Here is an 18,559-nt window from a genome sequence, read left to right as displayed (position 1 = left end):
CACCAAACCTGAGTTATGTAGTCTGGGGATCCAAGACGGGCTTTGTGCCTGCTAAGCAAGCTCACCACCTACAGAGTTAGAGCCTTAGGCCCCGGTTTTGATTTTGAAACATCTCTAGATCATCACAGGCTGACTCCAGACACCCTGTAGCCCAGCTTGACTTTGAACTTAGGACTCTTCCACTTCAGCATCCCAAATGCTGGGATTGCAAGGAGTCTTCTACAGTGTATGTATGTATTATGCACACCCGTTCTTGTAATCCTAGCCACAACCAGGCTCCTCACCGCTGCTCTGGTGCCCTCCCACTCCTCAGACTGAGAAGCACATGGTATCAGAGACCCCTTTAATCCAGTGAGATAATACCCAGCTCATCAATGCCTTCCAGGGTGCTGGTTCTCTGGACCAGTAGCCTCTTAAAGAGCATTGGCTGTGGTGGTGACAATGGATAACTCTCCGCTGAACAAATGCAGTTTTCTCAGAGGCAAGTTCCCAGAGCATGGTGGGAGGGCAGAAGAGAAAAAGCAGGAAGAACACACTGCTTTCCATCACGTGGGAGGCAGGCTTTGCTGACCCACAGCTGAATCCCGAGCAGCCACTCCCAGCCTCTGTGGTCCCGGTGCTCAGGAAATGCTTGAGTGTGCCTGGAAACCTGAGCTTGGCTGGTCAGAGGACATCACCAGCTTATGCGTTTTGTCTGGCCGTGCCACTGTGCCACCTCGCTACCATGGGTTCACAGGGGACGCTGTTACAGCGTAACATGCATGTGAGGCACCTCCCATGATCCCGGTGCAGGGCTAACTTAGAGGGAGAGGGAGAGAGACAGAGAGAGACAGAGAGACAGAAAGGAGGGAGCAAGAGAGAGAGAGAGATAGACAGAGCCAGAAGAGGGCACTGGATCCCCTAAACTAGAGTTACAGGTAGTTGTGCGCCGCCTGAACGTGGTTGCTGGGAACTGAGCTTGGGTCCTCTGGAAGAGAGCCACAGAATCTTAACCATGGAGTCACCTTTCCACACTTAGATTTGCTTTAAAAACAAAGCTGCGCTGAGTGCTAATTCACATACTTCCAATCTATCATTTTTTTTTTGTTTGTTTGTTTCTTTTTGCTTTGTTTTGAGACAGAGTTTCTCTGTGTGGACTTGCCTGTCATAGAACTCCCTCTCTAGATCAGCATGGCCTGTAACTCACAGAGATCCATCTGCCTGTGCTGGGATTAAAGCCATACACCTCCACCACCTGGCTGAATTCATCCTTTTAATGTACACAGTTTAATGGTTTTAGTACATTCACCGATGTGTGCAGTCACCTCCATAATCAGCTTTAGAACACTGGGATAGCACGCACAATGTTACACAAATGGTCAGTTCACTCCCCAATAGTTTGTTCACTCCTCTCTGTGATCTTGTGAGCAAGCTCTTTACTGTCTGCGTTCCTACAGGTGTCCTGGTCTTTTGAACTCCCATCAGAATCACCCATGCAGTGGGGCTCACAGCTTTCTCTAGTACACATCTTCAGATGTTTCCATGGCACTCATGGAAACCTCTTCTAAAAACCTTAGGATGATGTGGTCAGGTTTATCAGAGCAAACCCCACTCTTGGTAACAATTTTCAAGGGAAGGACGTCTTACTTTATTTCACTGTCACAGTGGGGAAGGCATGAGGTGCAGAAGTGCACACGGCAGACAGGAAGCAGAGGTGAAGGTGGGAAGCTGAAGCAGACATTGCCTTCAAAGACGTGCCCCCATTGACCTCCTTCTGCCTTGCAGAAATCTCCTCCTAAAGCTTCCACAGCCTTCACAATCATGCCACAAGCTAAGCTCTCAAAACAAGGGCTGGTTTGTGTGTGTGTGTGTGTGTGTGTGTGTGTGTGTGTGTGTGTGACATTTGTCATTGTAGTGGACATTTCAGATCAAGCCACTGCAGCTCCATTGAAGAAAGGGAAAAACTCAACTTAAAGTTCACATAGAATTCCAAGAATACAAACTGGTTAAAACTATATTTAAGAGGAAGAGAATTGGAGGACTTACTGGTCCCAGTTTCAACCTGCTATTAAATCACACAATCAAAATATTATGGCTCTGCCATACCGAGCAATGAGATAGGCTGAAAGGCATTTATATGCCAGTGGAATATAATTCAGAGTCCGTAAATAAATCCACACATGTATCAACTATTTAGGCATATCTACATATGCAAACATATATGTATGCATTCATACAGATACATATATGTGGATATGTATGCATGTATATAGTGTTTAAGCTCAGACTAGAGCCTTGTGCACACACAACACCACTGAGCTACATTTCCAGGGTCCCTGTTAATTTTATTCTATTTTTCTCAAGTCAGGATTTCTCCGTGTAGCCCCAGCTGTCCTGGAACTTGCTCTGTAGACTAGGCTGGCCTCGAATTCAGAGATCATTTGCCTCTGCTGGGATTAAAGGGGTGGACAACCGCTGCCCAGCTTAATTTCAAAATTTTCTGGGACTGTATTTTGCTATCTGCCCAGGCTAGCCTCAAACTTCTGAGCTTCTCAAGTTGCTAGGTGACAGGTTTGTGCCACCACAGCAGCTTTAGTGGGCTTTGACAGTTTATTTTTCACTATGTGTCTGCATGTGTATCTGTGTAGGTGTGCGTGTGTGTGTGCGAGTGTAGGTGCCCTCAGAGGCCAGGGGTGTTGGACCCCTTGAGCTGGAGTTACAGGTGGTTGTGAACTGTCTGAGTGGGTGCTAGAAACCAAATTGGGTCCTCCACAAGATCAGTACTCAATCTTAAGCACAATGCTGTCTTTCCAGCCCCAGGCTTCAAATGATTTTTAACAAAAGCACCAAGACCATCCATCCAGTGGGGTAAAGAACAGTCTCTTCAACAAGTAGTGCTGGAAACTGCACGCCCACATGCACCAGAAGGAACGGGGCCCTTACTTTACATAACATGGAAAAATTAACCCAGAATCCATCAAACACCTAAATGTAAGAGACAATCTTAGAAGGAAATATATAGGAGGAAGCATTCATGTCCTTGGGTTTGGAAATGCTTTCTAAAACTGATAGCAAAAGCATAAGCAACAGTAACAGCAAAAACTGATTAAAGTGGGCTTCCTCAAAATTCAGAGCATCCGTCCAGCAGAGGATGCTACTAAGTGGGAAGATAAGCCACAGGATGGGAGAGAGCAGTTAAAAGGTATCTGATACGGGGATATGAAGAACCCCTAAAACTGAACAGCAACAATGCCCCAACAAACAGATTGGAAACTAAGGACTCCCATAGGCATTCCCCCAAAGAGGATATATAAATGGACAATAGATATATTCCCAGTGTCCCAGTTAATTTAATTTCTTTTTGAGCCAGGGCTTCTCTGTGTAGCCATGGCTGTCTTGGAACTCATTTTGTAGACAAAGCTGGCTTCAAACTCAAGAGATCCACCTCTGTCTTTTCAGTGCTGGGTTTAAAGGCATGTGTCACCACCACCCAGCTTGAAAACAAACTCAACCTCCCTCCTCACTAGGGAAGTGTATGTCAAAACTACAGCTAGCAAATGAAAGCACCACCGTGACCACCAACAACAAAACTCCCACAGTTAGCTAGCACTTCATACCTACTAGAAGTGAAATAAAAATATGCAAAAGCAGAAGTGTTAGCGATCGTATTAATTTATTTTCTTGTTTATGTGAAAAATTCCTCTGATAAAATCAATTTAAGAGTGTATTTGAGCTTATGGTTCATTAGTATAGTCCATCATGGGGCTTGGGATACGAGTGAAGGGGGCAGGAAGCAGCTGACCACTCTTCATCCACTGTCAGGAAGCAGGGAATGATGCATGCAGGCTCCTGCTCTGCTCCTGCTCTCCACTCCAGCAGCACAGGATCCTCCTGGGGAATGGTGCCTCCCACAGTAGGCAGTTCTTCCCACTTCAAGTAAGCAGTTGGAGGCCGGTCTCCGAGGTGATTCTGGATTTTGTCAAGTTGACAACACTAAGCATTGCAGAGATGATGTGAAGAAATGTCCTTCATTTTTGGGGGGTTGTAAAGTAGTACAGCTGCTGTTTAAGACAGCTTGATAAGCTTTCTCAAAAAGCTAAACATACACGGCTATGGTAGGACACACCTAAAATCATAGTACTTGGTACATAGAAACAAGAGGAGCACTTACCCTTGATTGCATAGTGAGTCTGAAGCCAATCTGGGTTATAATGAAATTGTCCCAAAAACTTAAAAAACAAAAAGCCAAATACATTTATTATTATAAATATGTTTATCATATATAAATATTGTATTATATAGTTATAAAGATTATATTTATCACACAAAGGAGGTTGATTCCGGGGGCAATTAGTCAGTGAGGCTTTAGTCAGGAGCAGAGGGGGTCTGAGCACACTCAGAACAAATGGATGCAAGGCTGAGGTTGGCGTCATTGGCAGGAGGGCAAGGTCAGCACCCAGCCCTCAACTGCCCAGGATGGCTAGAAAGCTTTGGCTCATTATGGAAGGGCATCTGATCTCACAAAGTGAACCCCTGGCTTCCTACTGAACACCTACTGTGTGCCCGGTATTGGCAGGATGTTGGGGCTACAGAACAAATGAAGTAAAGGTTGAAGCACTCAAACATGCCAAGGCATGGATAATCTTCAACACAGTTATGCTAGAAAGCCTGGCACAGGAGACCACGTAATGTGCGGTTCTGATCACGTGAAATGTCCAGAGAGAGTAACTGGATAGAAGCAGAGCCAGGTCATCTGTTCCCTGGGGCTGCAGATGGCAGAGGGAATCTGCGTGGGATGATGGAGAATCTTCTGGAACTGTACTGCAGTGGTGGCTCACACAACCCACAAATGAACTGAACTCAGTATTGTGCATTTAGGTGAAGTTTATGGTGTACACATAAGGCCAAACACTTTTTGTTGTGCTTGTTGGTTTTTGATTACAAGACTGCCTCGTCTATGGCAGTGTGGACAGCTGTCAGGGACCCAGGGGATCATGTGCCAGCCCTCACAGGACAGGTGGAGACCAGAGGAGAGCATTTCTACTGTAGAGAGCATGGCTGCCCTCACGGTGCCATTCACAGCAGCCCCCAAGCCTCTTGCTCTCTTCTCACCTGGACCCCTGGGGAAGGGAAGTGCTGGCTTTCAACATAGCTGACTGGCTGGCAAGAGGAACAAACCCTGGGTTAGAGGACACCAAGTTTCAGCCATGTCCTGAGCAGTGGACAGGAGCCGGGAAGAGAGAACGTGGAACTTGGCAGATGGGGCCTAAATGTGATGTGACCTCTGGGTACTGAGTGGTCTTCTCTGGACCTAACTGTGCTGGATCCTCCAAGGGTCCCCGGACAGTTCAGCAAGCAAAAAATTAAGGGACAACCAGGACCCTCACAGTGTAGTGGCACCCTGGTGAGTTGTTTGCCTGGTTGTCTGTTTTTGGAGAGAGGTTTGGGTTATGGTGCCTAGGCTGGCACTGGGCTCCTACACCTACTATGTACCTATATACCCATAGCTCAGACTGTAAGTGTATGTCACTTACCGGGCTTCAGGCATCTTTATCTATCTATCTATCTATCTATCTATCTATCTATCTATCTATCTAGCGTCATCCTTCCAGCTTCTTGGTCTCAGGACTCTAAGGTCTGGAGGTTTGGGGATGTGGTTCACAGGCTGACAAATTCCGGCTTTCTGCTCCTTCTTGGTAGGTACCCTCTCAATTCCTGAGTGTGTAGCTGTCTAGTTCCTTAGACAGTGGGAATCTGGACCTGAGGCCCAGTTCTGGAGTAGGAGAAATTGTGTTCCTTTTGCAACACGGGCGTGGGAAGAGAGAGATTGAGATGATCTCCTTTGAATTAAGGCCTTTCCCCAGGGAGCTGGGTGGTTTCAACCTGCCCAGGAGCCTGGGACACCCTTGCCTGTGGGCAGTGCCCTGGAGGTGAGTCACCAGGAGGAAGGCTGTTCCCCTGTGGAAGAGGGCCACCCACCAAGGCTTCATTACCCAGCACAATGTAAAGTAATTGCCTCCATTTAGCCAGTGCCTAATATGAACCTGGCACTGTGGGAGGCGCTTCCTCGGCTTATCCCACTTAATCCAGCAGCAGAGCAAAAGGTGGGCGGTATTCGTCTTGTTGCTAAAGAGGAAACTGAGGCTCAGGGTGAGGCAACCTGGTAGCATGCATTCCTTACGTTCTGCGGGTTGGAACCTCACTCAGGGTTCAAGATTCATCTCCTTCCCTGCCTTCCCTCAGGGCCGTCTCTGTCCTGTGTCTGCCTGTCAGCTCCTGGTGCTTGCCTCATAGACTCTGTGGGTCTCAGAGTGTCAGTTCTTTCAGTGGACGGGAGCTTCTGAAACCCTTCCTACACCTACTGGGCTCTGCGGGTTAGGCCCCTTGATCTCCAGACTGGACCAAATAACAAAGTTGAGGAGGACCTCAGTTAAGGTCACAGGGGTAAACTGAGTCCTGGCCCTCACATCGCTCTGTGAGGTCAACACAGTGACCCTTTAAAGACAAGGAAACACCCCAGTGAGTTTGAGAATGATATCACACTGCTGGCAAGCAGGGGACTTGGAATCCAACCGTGGCCTGTCCGGGCCCAAAGCCCATTCTTCTCAGCATGCCAGGGAAGCTGTTTAATGTTTTAGCCTTTGGGGTCCTTCTTTATGGTTTTTGCTGAATTCACAAGCCACTTGTGAGGTCAGCCAATAGTTTTTTATTATTATTATTTTTTAAAGCTCACTTAAAGGAAAAAAAAAAAAAAGAAGTAACCCTCTTCATTTATTCTAAAAAGAAATGCTAGCCGGGCAGTGGTGGCACACACCTTTAGCCCTGACACTCGGGAGGCAGAGGCAGGCGGATCTCTGAGTTCAAGGCCAGCCTGGTCTACAGAGTGAGTTCCAGGACAGCCAGGGCTACACAGAGAAACCCTGTCTCAAAAAACAAAACAGAACAAAACAAGAAAGGAAGGTTGGCTGAGAACCCACCTTGACCAGACTAAGTATTCTAATAAACACGTTCATCTGTGTGCCCTGCTGTTGTTTCGGGTGCCATGTGTAAATGTTCTGTGACTGCCCTCTGTGGCCACATGATCCCATTGCTCCCGGGGACCCTTTCAAGTCTCTTCTCTCTCTACCCTGTTTACTGTTATTTTTATCTTGTCATATGATGCTTAGAGTTCTAGAGGGTGAGTGTTGGAAGGGACAGAGCTTTATCGTGTTCTTGAGTCAGAGAACACTTACGGCATGTGACAGCTACTGAGCTAGTGACTATGGGGTCTAGGTCCTGCCTGTGAGCGCATGTGTGCATGTGCGTATGTGCGTGTGCATGCATGTATGTGAGTGTGTGTGCGCATGTGTGTGTGTTTCATAATGCTCAAATTTCACTGGTCAGCACTGGCCACGTGGTGAAGCCTTACTGCAAGGAGGCAGGAAGTGCAGACTCTGCACCGCCCAGGAAGGAAGCATCGAATACCAGCTTTCCCAGAGAGGAAGAAACAGGCTGCTCTTCTAGCCATGAAAGCACCGAAGCCCACAGAGGGAAGCGGAGCAAAGCCATCCTGATGGACAGTGGCCAGGCCAGGATTTGAACCCAGAGAGGCTGGTATGGGGCTGTCTCCCCATATTAAGATCATGCCTGTGAAGACATTGCCACACAATATAAGACTCACAGCATCGGGATTAGGAAGTGGATGTCCTGGTGCCGTTATTCAGTCCACCATGCTTCCGGGAGAGCTCTTCCCTGGAGTCTAGCTGTCTTTGGTCCGCCCCTTTCCTGCTGTATTGATGAACAGCTGTTTGTCGTGGTTTGCTCTTTTCACAGCTTCATGGGTAGGAACTATGGCTGCTCCATCTTCTTTGCAGAGTTGGACAAATACAGACAATACAATTATGGAAGTGACAAAATAGCCTAATAAGACTGCCCAGTGGTTAAGAGCACCGACTGCTCTTGCAGAGGACCCGAGTTCAGTTCCCAGCATCCATATTGGGTGGCTCACTGGCCTCAAGGGATCCGATACCTCGGGCTTCCGTGGGAACCTGCACACACATGCACACCCCCGTACACACACACACACACACACACACACACACACACACACACACACTTCAATAAAAGTAGATCTTAAAAAGAACAGATTAGATAGAATAGACTAAGCTGAAAGTTGAGAGAGCCAGAAGCCGCTGTGGTGAGGGATGAGGCAGCCAGTGGTGCTGCCCAGGTCAATCCTCTGAGCACGAAGAATGGGCGGGCGGCTCTCTCCAGGCTCCTGTAGACCTCTTGCCCTGCCGTTGCTTCATGCCTACACATGGAGGAGATGAGAGCTGAAGAGAGAGTTGGCAGGCTTCTCCATGACACCTTTGATTCATTGACTCATTTGCTGAGTGTTTATTGGCCATTTCCACAGTAGTAACATCCTCGGCTGGGGCAGCTGTGGCCTCAGGAACCTCTTTTTGGTGCCCCGTGGAACAACTTCAGATCACGCCCACATGTTCAGGGCAGAGACAAATTCCAAACAGTGAGGAGGAACAGAGGCAGGCCCAGGGAAGCTCAGGGAGGCTCGCCCCAACCCCGCCAACCCCTTGGACCAGTCATAGTCACATGTGTGCGTTACTGAATCGGCCATGTTGTGAAAATCTGATTGTGTATGGCTTCCGGACAGTCCTTCCACGTCTTCCTCCGGGAAGGCACCTTTGTCTAAGCATTCTCTGTAATTTTAATACATTTGTTTGTGTGTGGTGAATTGTGTGTGCGTATGCATATCATAGCATACATGAGGCAGACTACCTGTGGAAACTGGTTCTCTCCTTCCACTGCACAAATGCTGGGGATTGAACTCAGGTAGTCAGGCTTGGCAACAAGCACCTTTCCATGCTGGGCCATCTCGCTGGCCCTTGTTCGCTATCTTAAGATCCAAGATCCGTGCTATCATCCAACAATAATAGCATGATAAATGGTAATGACGGTAGAGCACCTTGGAAGGGCTCTCCACGTGCCAGGCACCTTGTCATGAGCTTTCACGTTGTAACCCACTTCATCCTTGCGCCATCTCTATGAATTAAGGGCTGTTATTACCCACACTCTGCACAGGAGGAACCCGAGACCCAGAGGAGCTGAGTGACTTGCCCTCAGTTGCACAATGACTAGGTGGCAGAGCCAGGGTCCAGCATGCAGAGGTCACAGCTTACACTGCCCTGAACAACAATGGAATGTGACATGAAATGAAGATGTGGAGAACCTCAAGCCTCTCAAAACTACCTCTCCGCCACTCTAAAACCGGACACCAGTCCTTGCATGGCAGCGTGGATCAAGGAGTTGACCTTGAGAAAATGGCTTCCTCACAGAGCGGAAGGATGCTCACACCTGTTTCATAGGATGAAGGCAACACAACGCGCAAAGAGTGCTCAGAGAGTGCTCTGCAGGTAGCTGTGGGCTGGAGGGGACTGCTGCAGAGCTGAGTGTTTCCCTCTGTGCTTATCAGGCTCATGATTGGGGGTGGTGGGAACACACGTTGGAATGAGCAGTAACCAGGGAGAGAGGGAATGCATCCAAATTCCAGCTCAGCCATCACCTCCCTGTGAGATCCGGCAGGTCTGGCAGGCCACCAAGTCTTGGGTTCCAAGGTGAGGGGGTGGAATTAGAAGGTCTCCAAGGCATTGACGAATACTATCAGTTTAGAAAGCCCCTGGCTGAATTCTTCAATGAATGAACATTCCTGCAGCATCCATTTCTACCGAAGAAGCAGATGCCTTCTCTTCCTGCTGTGTCCTTGAACTGGGAATGGTTTGCCTTGGCATCTAGGCTCCTCCCCTCCGGAGCTGGAGCTGGCAAGGAACTCCTAAAAAAAAACCGATTTACTCTAGCCAGGTTGCCTTAGGCTTGTGGTTACAAATGGCCAATCAACAAACTTTTTTTTTTTTCATTTCTAAATCTCATAATTAGATAAATGCTGAAGAGACAGATAGGCAAAATGAATAAGATTAAAATATCTTATAATCCCATTATTCACAAGGGATAACTATTATGATTTTGGCAGATGGCCTTTCAGATACTTTCCAGATTTCTTTTCTTTCTTTCTTTCTTTCTTTCTTTCTTTCTTTCTTTCTTTCTTTCTTTTTTTTTTCTGTAGGCATTTAATTCAATTTTAAGTTTGTTTTTGAGATAGGGTCTCACCCTGTAGTTCAAGCTGGCCTGGAGTTTTTGGCAAGCTTCCTGCCTGTGCCTCCATAGCGCTAGGATTACACGCGTCCACCACCACACCCCACACTCTTTACATGTACGTGAAGTAAAAATTAATCCACATAACTGTATCCAAAAACTTCTCCCGAAGAGCCCAAGCATTCTTATTTTGAGAGCAAATATGGAAGGATGCCTGGGTGGGTTAGGGGTTGGGGAGGTCAGGGAAAATCCATGTGTAAGGAATGTCTGGGCTGAGGTTTGTAGAGAAGTGAACCTCCCCCTTTTTCTATACAAAAAGAACACGAGGCCTGGGAGACAGCTTGCTGAGGTAAGGTGCTTGCTGTGCAGGCCTAGTGATTTGAGTTTGACCCAAACCTGCCTAAAGGTGGAAGGAGAACTGACTCTACCAAGTTGTCTTCTGAACACACGCAAGCGTGTACACACACACACACACACACACACACACACACACAGAAGACCCATAATCGTGACACACTGAGAGCAGAGATAAGCTCCATGTGGAGGGTAGGTAGGTAACAGGACAGCCAGACTGCAGGAAACAGCTATAAAAAGATGCCGAGACTGGATGTCTTAGCAACAACAGAAACATTGTGCCCCTCACAATTCCTGAGAATTTGGCAGTCTCCAGGTGCTAGTTAGAATGCGTGATTTTTCTTGTTCACCCTTTGTGACTGCTCCCTTGAGCCTGTTTTATAAGGCCTCACTTCCCAATGCCATCGCTTTGGGGGTTCGGGTTTCAGTGTGCAGACCTGGGGTCAGCATAAACGTTCAGATCATAGTAGAGCGGTGAGTGCACTAGAAAGCGCCCTCTGGCCTTGAGCATAGAGCGAATGAGGAACTGAGATGGGAGTGTGGCAAGCTAGAGACTGCTGCCATCTTCCAAGTGACTAATAGGCAGTGATCAAGGCTAGGACCACCAATGGTGGAACTGGGAGTCTGACAGAATATTCAGGGACAGGCCTTGGGGAGAAGAAGGAGTAACTTAATGGACAACTCAACCTTGTAGGACAAGGACATACAAGGACCCAGAGTGGCTGTATGGCTTTGGAATTGGAAGGTGACAGTGTTCAATTTGGGACATCAAGTTGAATGTAAATAGGCAGCACAGAGAAGAGGGGTGTGGGCTACACGTGGCCGCTGGATCTGAAGTCTTTGGAGAAGATGCAGTCACCAAATCCCTTCTCTACAGAAGATAGGGATGGGCGCCTGAGGGCCTCGAGAGAAAGGTCTCTTAAGAGACAGAAAGAAAACCAGCTGTAGTCATGGAAGCCTTAAGAGAAAACATTCCTGTGAGGGCAGTGGCTGGGTCTGAGGCAGGTATGGCTCTCACACTTCTTCAGGTGTCATCATTTAATCTGAAGAGAGGAAGCCAAAGAAGAGGAGGCAGGCACATTTCCCAAGATCATCCGAAAGGCATGATTGGCAGAGGCAACTTGAATCCAGTCTTTAAAAAAAAAAAAAAAGGTGCATGTGTGTGTATGTGAGCTCTCGCTGGAGGTCGCAGGACAAACGGCGGGAATGGGTTCTCTCTTTACACTACGTGGAGCCTGGGCACTGAACCAGGGTCCTCAGGGTTAGAGGCAGGTGCCTCTAGCGCGGCCTGAATCCAGTCGTGGTTGGCGGCGCTGACGACGGCGACCCCGAGCGCGCAGAACTCAGCGTGGCCTCGCGGGCGCCCGCGGCAGGCGGACAGCGTGAGAGCCGCCGCGCCGGGTCCCGCTCGCGCGGCCTTGCACAACGCGCCCGGATAAGCGGGGCAATTACCGCCCTGCCCCGCCGCCGGGGCCGGCTGGGCCGGGGGCCAGAGGCCGAGGGACTCGCAACCACCCAAGGAGCGCGGGCCGACCGACCCGGGGCCACCAGCGCGCCCCGCGATTTCACAACGCTCGGCCGGGGGCGGGGGCGGCGCGCTGACGTCACGGGCAGGCCACGCCCCTCCCCGGGGAAAGCGGTTCTTGTGCTACGTCCTTTTCCTGCTTGTCTCCTTTTCTCGCTTTTCTTCTTCCTGGCGTCTCTTCCCCAATCCTCTCTTCTTTCCTCCATTTCCTCCGTCTTCCCTTCCATCTCTTTTCTCTTTCCGCCCACTCTTCTTTGCTCCTTCCCCTCTCTCCCCTTCCTTCTTTCCTTCTTCTTTTCTGACCTTCGACACATTTAAAATGTTATTTTCATTGTAAAACAACTCATAAAGTTTTCGGTCTCGACTGGATTTCAAGTATAGCAGAGTTCAGTGTATTCACACGTGGAGCAGCTAATCTCTAGAATTTTCTCACTTCCCAGAACAAACTGCCCCGTTGCACCATCCCCAGGTCCCTCCCACAGCTGTTCTGGCCACCATCCTGCTCTCTGCAGCTCAGTCCTTCCTTGTCCCGCCTTGTGCCCTTCTCTCTTTCCCGTCGTCCCTCGCTTTTCTTCCCCTCCTTCCTAATCTTTCTTTGGCTTTTGAAGAGCCCAGTGGCCCCACTGCCCTGTTGGCAGCCCTCTGCAGCCCCTGCCAGGCCCGGCCAAGAGGCCTGTCAGCAAGGCTGTTAGTGGGCTGTGAGTCATCATTCCTCCCCCGTGTGTCAGGGCCAGTGGGCGGCCCCTGGAAGCCTCACCTGGCTTTTTGTGGTAGACAAACATGTCCTGCAGGAAACTCCTGCCAGCAGGAGTTAATTAGAGAGGCTCTAGCCCCGCAGAGTCAGAGGGTCGGGGTGGGAGCCCCTCTCTTCTCCGGGCCACCCCTAACCCCGGGGCTCGCCTTGTAGACATTGCAAGGCAGTCATGATACTGATGATGGTGATGATAGGCTGGCTCGAGCACCGTTCAGTGTACCGAGCATTCCCACAGACGTGAGCTCATTCTTGTTCCCACAACCGTCCTGGCAGGTGGTAGACTCCTTGCTCCCATTTTACAGGTAAGGAAGCTGAGCCTCAGCGAGGTGGATGGATTTGCCTGTGGCCACAAAGCTGCTATGCTGCCCAGCTGGCAGGGTGGGAACCCCAATTAGCGTCACCAAAGCAGGGGAAAAAGTGGCCAGGTCTAAGTTCAAAATGTTTTTAAGTCATTCGCCCCTCTCCGTGTACGACCCCTCGCGCCTGGGCAGGGCTTGGTGGGTTTTGGCATAGGACAGTGAGTAAACAAGCCAGGAAGGGCGGTGATGAGCACAGAGGAGCTGGTACCCGGGCAGCCGAGAGACTGTAATCAAATGTTGCCGTCCATTCCTCTCAGGTTACCCTGGGTCTTGGCTTTTGGTCCAGGGACTGTTTTGAGGTGAGGTGTCTTCCTGGCAAACCTACAGCTGCGGCCCTTCCTCCTGACCCTCTGGCGGGGGGTGCCTCACGGTCCCAAATTCTGGTTCTCTCTCTTCACAGTGTGTTGGGGTGAGCACACGTATCCGTGCCGTGGGGAGTGTTGATGGGGTTGGGGCCTTCACACACCCAGCTCTCCTCTACTACTGGCTAGTACCTGATGGACAGACTCTCCAGGCCTCTTGGAGCAGAGTAGGCTTCGCACACGTACTTCATACAGTTGGATAGAGCGTGGCCTGCGTGTGCAGTGGGCAGCAGCCAGTGCAGAGACACACAACTGAGGAGTCGTGGGAGAGGAGCTGAGTGTGAGTGCCCAGCTCTGCATGGGGAATCTCAGGCAGAGCCCTCACCCCCTCCACCTGGGCCCAGCTCAGGGAACACCGTGAAGAGGAGGCAGAAAGACTGTAAGAACCGAAGGCCGGAGAGGAGTGCTGTCCTCTGGACAAGGCATGGCTGTCGCACTCATGAACTCGCTACCGCCGTGGTCACCTGCATAAGACCCGCACAAGATCTAGCCCACCAAAACTCCTGCATAGATGAAGGAGCCCTCCAGGCCCCACCCACTACTGAGGAGCTACCGGCAGTTAACAGCCGCTCTGAAAGGGAGAAGCATTCTCCTTGGATGGTGTGGTCACTGCTGGTTCTCCCATGCTCCATGGGGAGGCCCCACATCTATGCCCTAACAAGGAAGCAGCACTGATTAGACTTAGAGGGTTATAAAAAATAAATAGAAGACGACCTAAAGTTGGGAGGTGTATGTTGAGGAGATATTGGGTGACTTGGAAGGGGTGTATATGATCGCATTTGTATACATGTATGAAATTCTCAACAATAAAGAAAAATTATGAAAAAGATTTGCCATAAATAAAACCGTTGTTACAATCATATTGGTGAATATACTCTTTGCCCACAGAAGTTTGTTGTGTTCCCTCTGTTTTTTTCAAATAGGCTTTTCGTGTGGCTTCAAACTCATGGCAATCCTCCTGCCTCAGCCTCTGGCATGTGTATCGGAAAGCCATCTGTGACAGTCTTTTTAAAAACTCTACTTTATTTGGGGTATTTGGGCCTCTACCTCCCTTCCACCAACCCCCCTCCAACCTTAAGTAGGAGATAGAAAAGGTTAGTGGGGAGAGGGACCACTTTACTTCTCCAGGCTAGTTAGCATCAAGTGGTTCTTTTAGGACTCTATACCAATCTCTGTCAATCTCAGATACAGCTAGCTGGCTCCTCCACACTGCTGCACCCCAAAGTGTTTCTGTCTGTCTGCTCCAAACCGCCACACCTTCTCTGGTCTCTTGTCTCTCCAAACTGCTCCGCACCACAGGCCAACACCAACTGCCACACTGTCTCTTTCTCCACCTAATATTTGTACTCTCAGAGTCCTAGACCACACCGCTCTCTGTGCGGCACATGGAAGGCTGTTACCAGCTGGCAAAAGCCATGCTCCACAGTTAGCAGGTGTGGACAAACTATAACCCAACTAAAATCCCACACTTGGGATTAAAACAAAAGCATATTTGCATAATATACAAAGAACCCCAAGCTTCCCTTACAAGCATGTTGGGACTACAGGCATACACTGCCACCTGTGGCTCCCGTGTCCCTTTGAAGTCCGTCCTCCCCCCCACCCCCGCAAATCCCATGGAAAGCAGTGATCTGCTTTTTGTCACCACCGGTTAATTTCCTTTCCTAAGTATTTACACAAATGGGATCACTCACTGTTTAACGCAGTGCTGCCATCTGGCTTCCTGTTCAGCCTGATTCAAAGCCGCCCAGACTGTGGACCATGCCGATAGCTCATTGGCTACTGACATACCACCATTTCTTCAGCCATTCCTGTATTGGCATGTTTCCAGATTTGGGCCATCCTAATGAAGTTGCTCTGAATATTTGTGTACAAGAGATTATTATTATTATTATTTTAGTTACCTTGGACAGGAATGGCTAGATCACATGTTAAGTCACATGGGTTAACTCACTTCCAGAAGCTGGCAACTGTTTCCCAGTGTGACTGTAGCATCTTTCCTATCAGTGATGTAAGGTGGGGTCTGGTGTCTTCACATCCTTCTTGGCACTTCTTACAGTCAGTCAGATCCCCACTCCATCTTAATTTCCTTCCTTCCTTCCTGCCTGCCTGGCTGCCTCCTTTCCTTCTTCCTTCCTTCCTTTTTCTTCCTTTCTTCTTTTCTTCCTTTCTTTCTCTTTCTCTTTTCCTTTTTTTTTTTTTTTTTTTTTTTTTTTTTTTTGAGACAAGGTCTCATCACCTAGTCCAGCTGGCCACAAACTTGCAATCCTCCTGTCTCAGCCTCTCCAGTGCCAGGATTACAGCATACACTGCTGCATCCATCTATCTGACCATTTTAATGAGCTATATCTCACTGCAGCAGTGCAGTTTGGAAAGTTGTGATAAAACACACAAACCACAAAATCTACCACCTCAACCATTTAGACTGTTTGATTCGGCATCACCTACTGCATTTACAATACTGCACAATTTTGCAGCATCTCTGTAGTTCCAGAATGTTCTCACTTGTGTATCAGGAAACCCAATGCTTGAGAAGTCACTGTTCCTGGCATCTGCTGTTCTTCCTGTGTCTGCAGATGGCTGGATATTCACGACAGAACACGGAATCTGGACTGCACAGTGAACAGCCCGGCTTCTTCCACTCGGCACACTATTCTCAAGGCTGCTGTGCTGTGCTGTGCTGTGGACTGTGCTGTGCTGTGCCATCACTTCTCCCTCTCTCTCTGAACGGTATTCTGTTGTATGTTCATGTCACCTGTGCTCACCCACTCACCAGCTGATAGATGTGGGCTTGTTTCTACCTTTCAGCTGTATCGAAGATGCTGTGATAGGCTCTGGGTATGAGCATTCACTGGAATTGGGTTTTCGGTTGGGGATGTGTCCGGAGTGGAAATTCTGGGTCCGGTTGTATCCTACGGTTAACTCTTTGATGAGTCACCACACTGTTCGGCAGAGGGAGCACACCACTTTCCATTCCCTGCAGTGAGGCAAGGACCCCAGGTCCTCATGATCCTTGCCAACACTTGTTACTTTCCATCTCCTGGATAGCATCCATCTTAGCGGTGTTAAGTTGTGACCCATTGTGTTGATTTTATTTTTATTAAAGTTTTTCCTTATTCTTGAGAAATTCATACAGGTATACAATGAACTGCCAACAGCTCCTCAGTAAGAGGTGGGGCCCAGATCCCATCTGTGTGGGAGTTTTGACAGGCCCCATCTTATGCAGGGAGCCAAAGCTGCTGTGACTGCACGGCACAGCAGTACTGTCTGTCATGAAGACAGCATCTCTCCTTTTCCCCGAGATGTCCCCTGGGCTCTCAGCCAGCTGGGACTTTCTATCTCTGTTGATTTTAACTCTGAGGCTAATGCCATTGGGTGAAACATTCTGTATACGTGATTTCTTTCCGGTCTTGAAGGATTTGTCTTGCTGTCTTCTGGCTTGTATTGCTTCCAGCAACAAATCTGCTGTCATCATCCTCCCACTGCATGTGCCCTGTCTTTCTCTTGAACTGCTTTTTTAGATTTTTATCACTCATCTTGAGAGTGGACAGTGGTGTATATAGTATAGTTTTATGCATATCTTAAGATGCATTGAACATGTTAGTGTTTTGCATTTATACTTTTCAATCTAAGTGAGACTTCAGAGAGTATCGATTGAATGTATTTCCAAGATAAAATCTAACCAGTCGTGGTGGAATATGCTTTTAATCCTATCCCTTGGGAGGTGGAGCAGGAAGATCTCTTTTAAGTTTGAGGCCAGCTTGGATTACATAGTGAATTCCAGGACAGCCAGGGTTACAAAGTGAGACCCAGTCTCAAGAAAACAAAACAAAATAAAAATATATAAATTATACAGAATAATGAGGAACCATGTCCTGTTTTAATAAGATTAAGAAATTTTTTTGTCATTCATTTTAGATATGATTTGAGATATAACTTACCACATAACAGCATTCACCAACTTTAAAATGCATAATTAAATTATGGGTGATTTGTATCCGCTACCACAATTTTGGAACACTTTCTTTATCCCAAAGGGGAATGCTGCTCTTAGCTGTCATCTTTCGTCTACCCTCAGCTCCCTGGTGGCCACTGGTCAACTTCACAGATTTGCCCTCATTAGATACTTCAAACAAATGAATTATGCACTATGAGGTCATTGGTTATAATTCCTTTATAGACTTTTTGTCTCTTCTTTCAGGAATCTGCATTTACTTTAAATTTATTCTGGAAGCTGTATTTAATTAAAAAAAAAAAAGGTACACTTCCTCCTGGCAATAGGCAAAGAGGCAGCTTATTGGTGGTGGTGTTCTTACATCAGCCAGGGGCAGAGCAGATGGCTGTCCTTTGTTCAGCAGCTTGATGCCTGGCTTGGTGGCCAAAGCTGTATTATGCCTAGGGCTCATAAAAATCAAATCAGATCAGATTAAATCCAGGCAGCACAGCATAGAAGGAGAAGACAGAGACCTGTGGACGCCCATGCCACCCACCGACCAGCTCTCTGGTGTACTGCCCAGGTGGGCCATAGGTACCTGTTTGCCATCATGCCATGCAGTGCGGAAGAAGGATGGCACCCAGGGGTCCACCAGCCTTGTGGCCAGCCTGCAGCGGGAGCCAGCACCGTGTGCAAGTGTGAGGTAGTCATATCAGAGAGCAGAGAATTGGAGCAGCTTGAGCATTATGAGGGAAGATGGAACTGGAGGCTCGAGGGTGGAGAGGAGTAGCCAGCCCCGCCACTTGGGGCCATGGTGAGGTCCCAGTCCCAGCTGCCATTGAGGACCATGACGGAGCCCATGGCTCATATTACCACTAGATAACCGGGGGATGTGTTGTGGTATATTTATTAATTCTAAAAGGTTCATCTACGACCCAGCTAGTTTCCCAATAATTGAGACAGAGATCTATTGATTTATTTTAAACAAGCCATAAGCACAAAAAGTGGGCAGGTACAATTTAAACTAATTTTCTAAGCTAGTCTAGCTACCTCCCAGCTGCACTCCCTGAGTTACTTGCCAATATGTTGTCTTGTCTGGGCTGGATCTTCTTTATCAGGTCACATCCTCTCTCTCTATCTTCCTTC

General features: G+C 48.4%; 1 non-coding gene across 1 annotated transcript; it reads left to right on the top strand.

Moving 5' to 3' along the window:
* Positions 1–17,745: 17,745 nt before the first annotated feature.
* LOC129675378 (small nucleolar RNA SNORA48) lies at positions 17,746–17,887 on the top strand. Its single transcript, XR_008719916.1, has one exon. It is a non-coding gene; the product is annotated as a small nucleolar RNA SNORA48 (small nucleolar RNA).
* Positions 17,888–18,559: the final 672 nt, after the last annotated feature.

This window comes from Psammomys obesus, unplaced genomic scaffold, assembly GCF_907164565.1.
Source record: "Psammomys obesus unplaced genomic scaffold, mPsaObe1.curated_primary_1811, whole genome shotgun sequence".
NCBI classification, from domain to species: Eukaryota; Metazoa; Chordata; class Mammalia; order Rodentia; family Muridae; genus Psammomys; species Psammomys obesus.
This window is presented reverse-complemented; position numbering and strand designations above follow the sequence as displayed.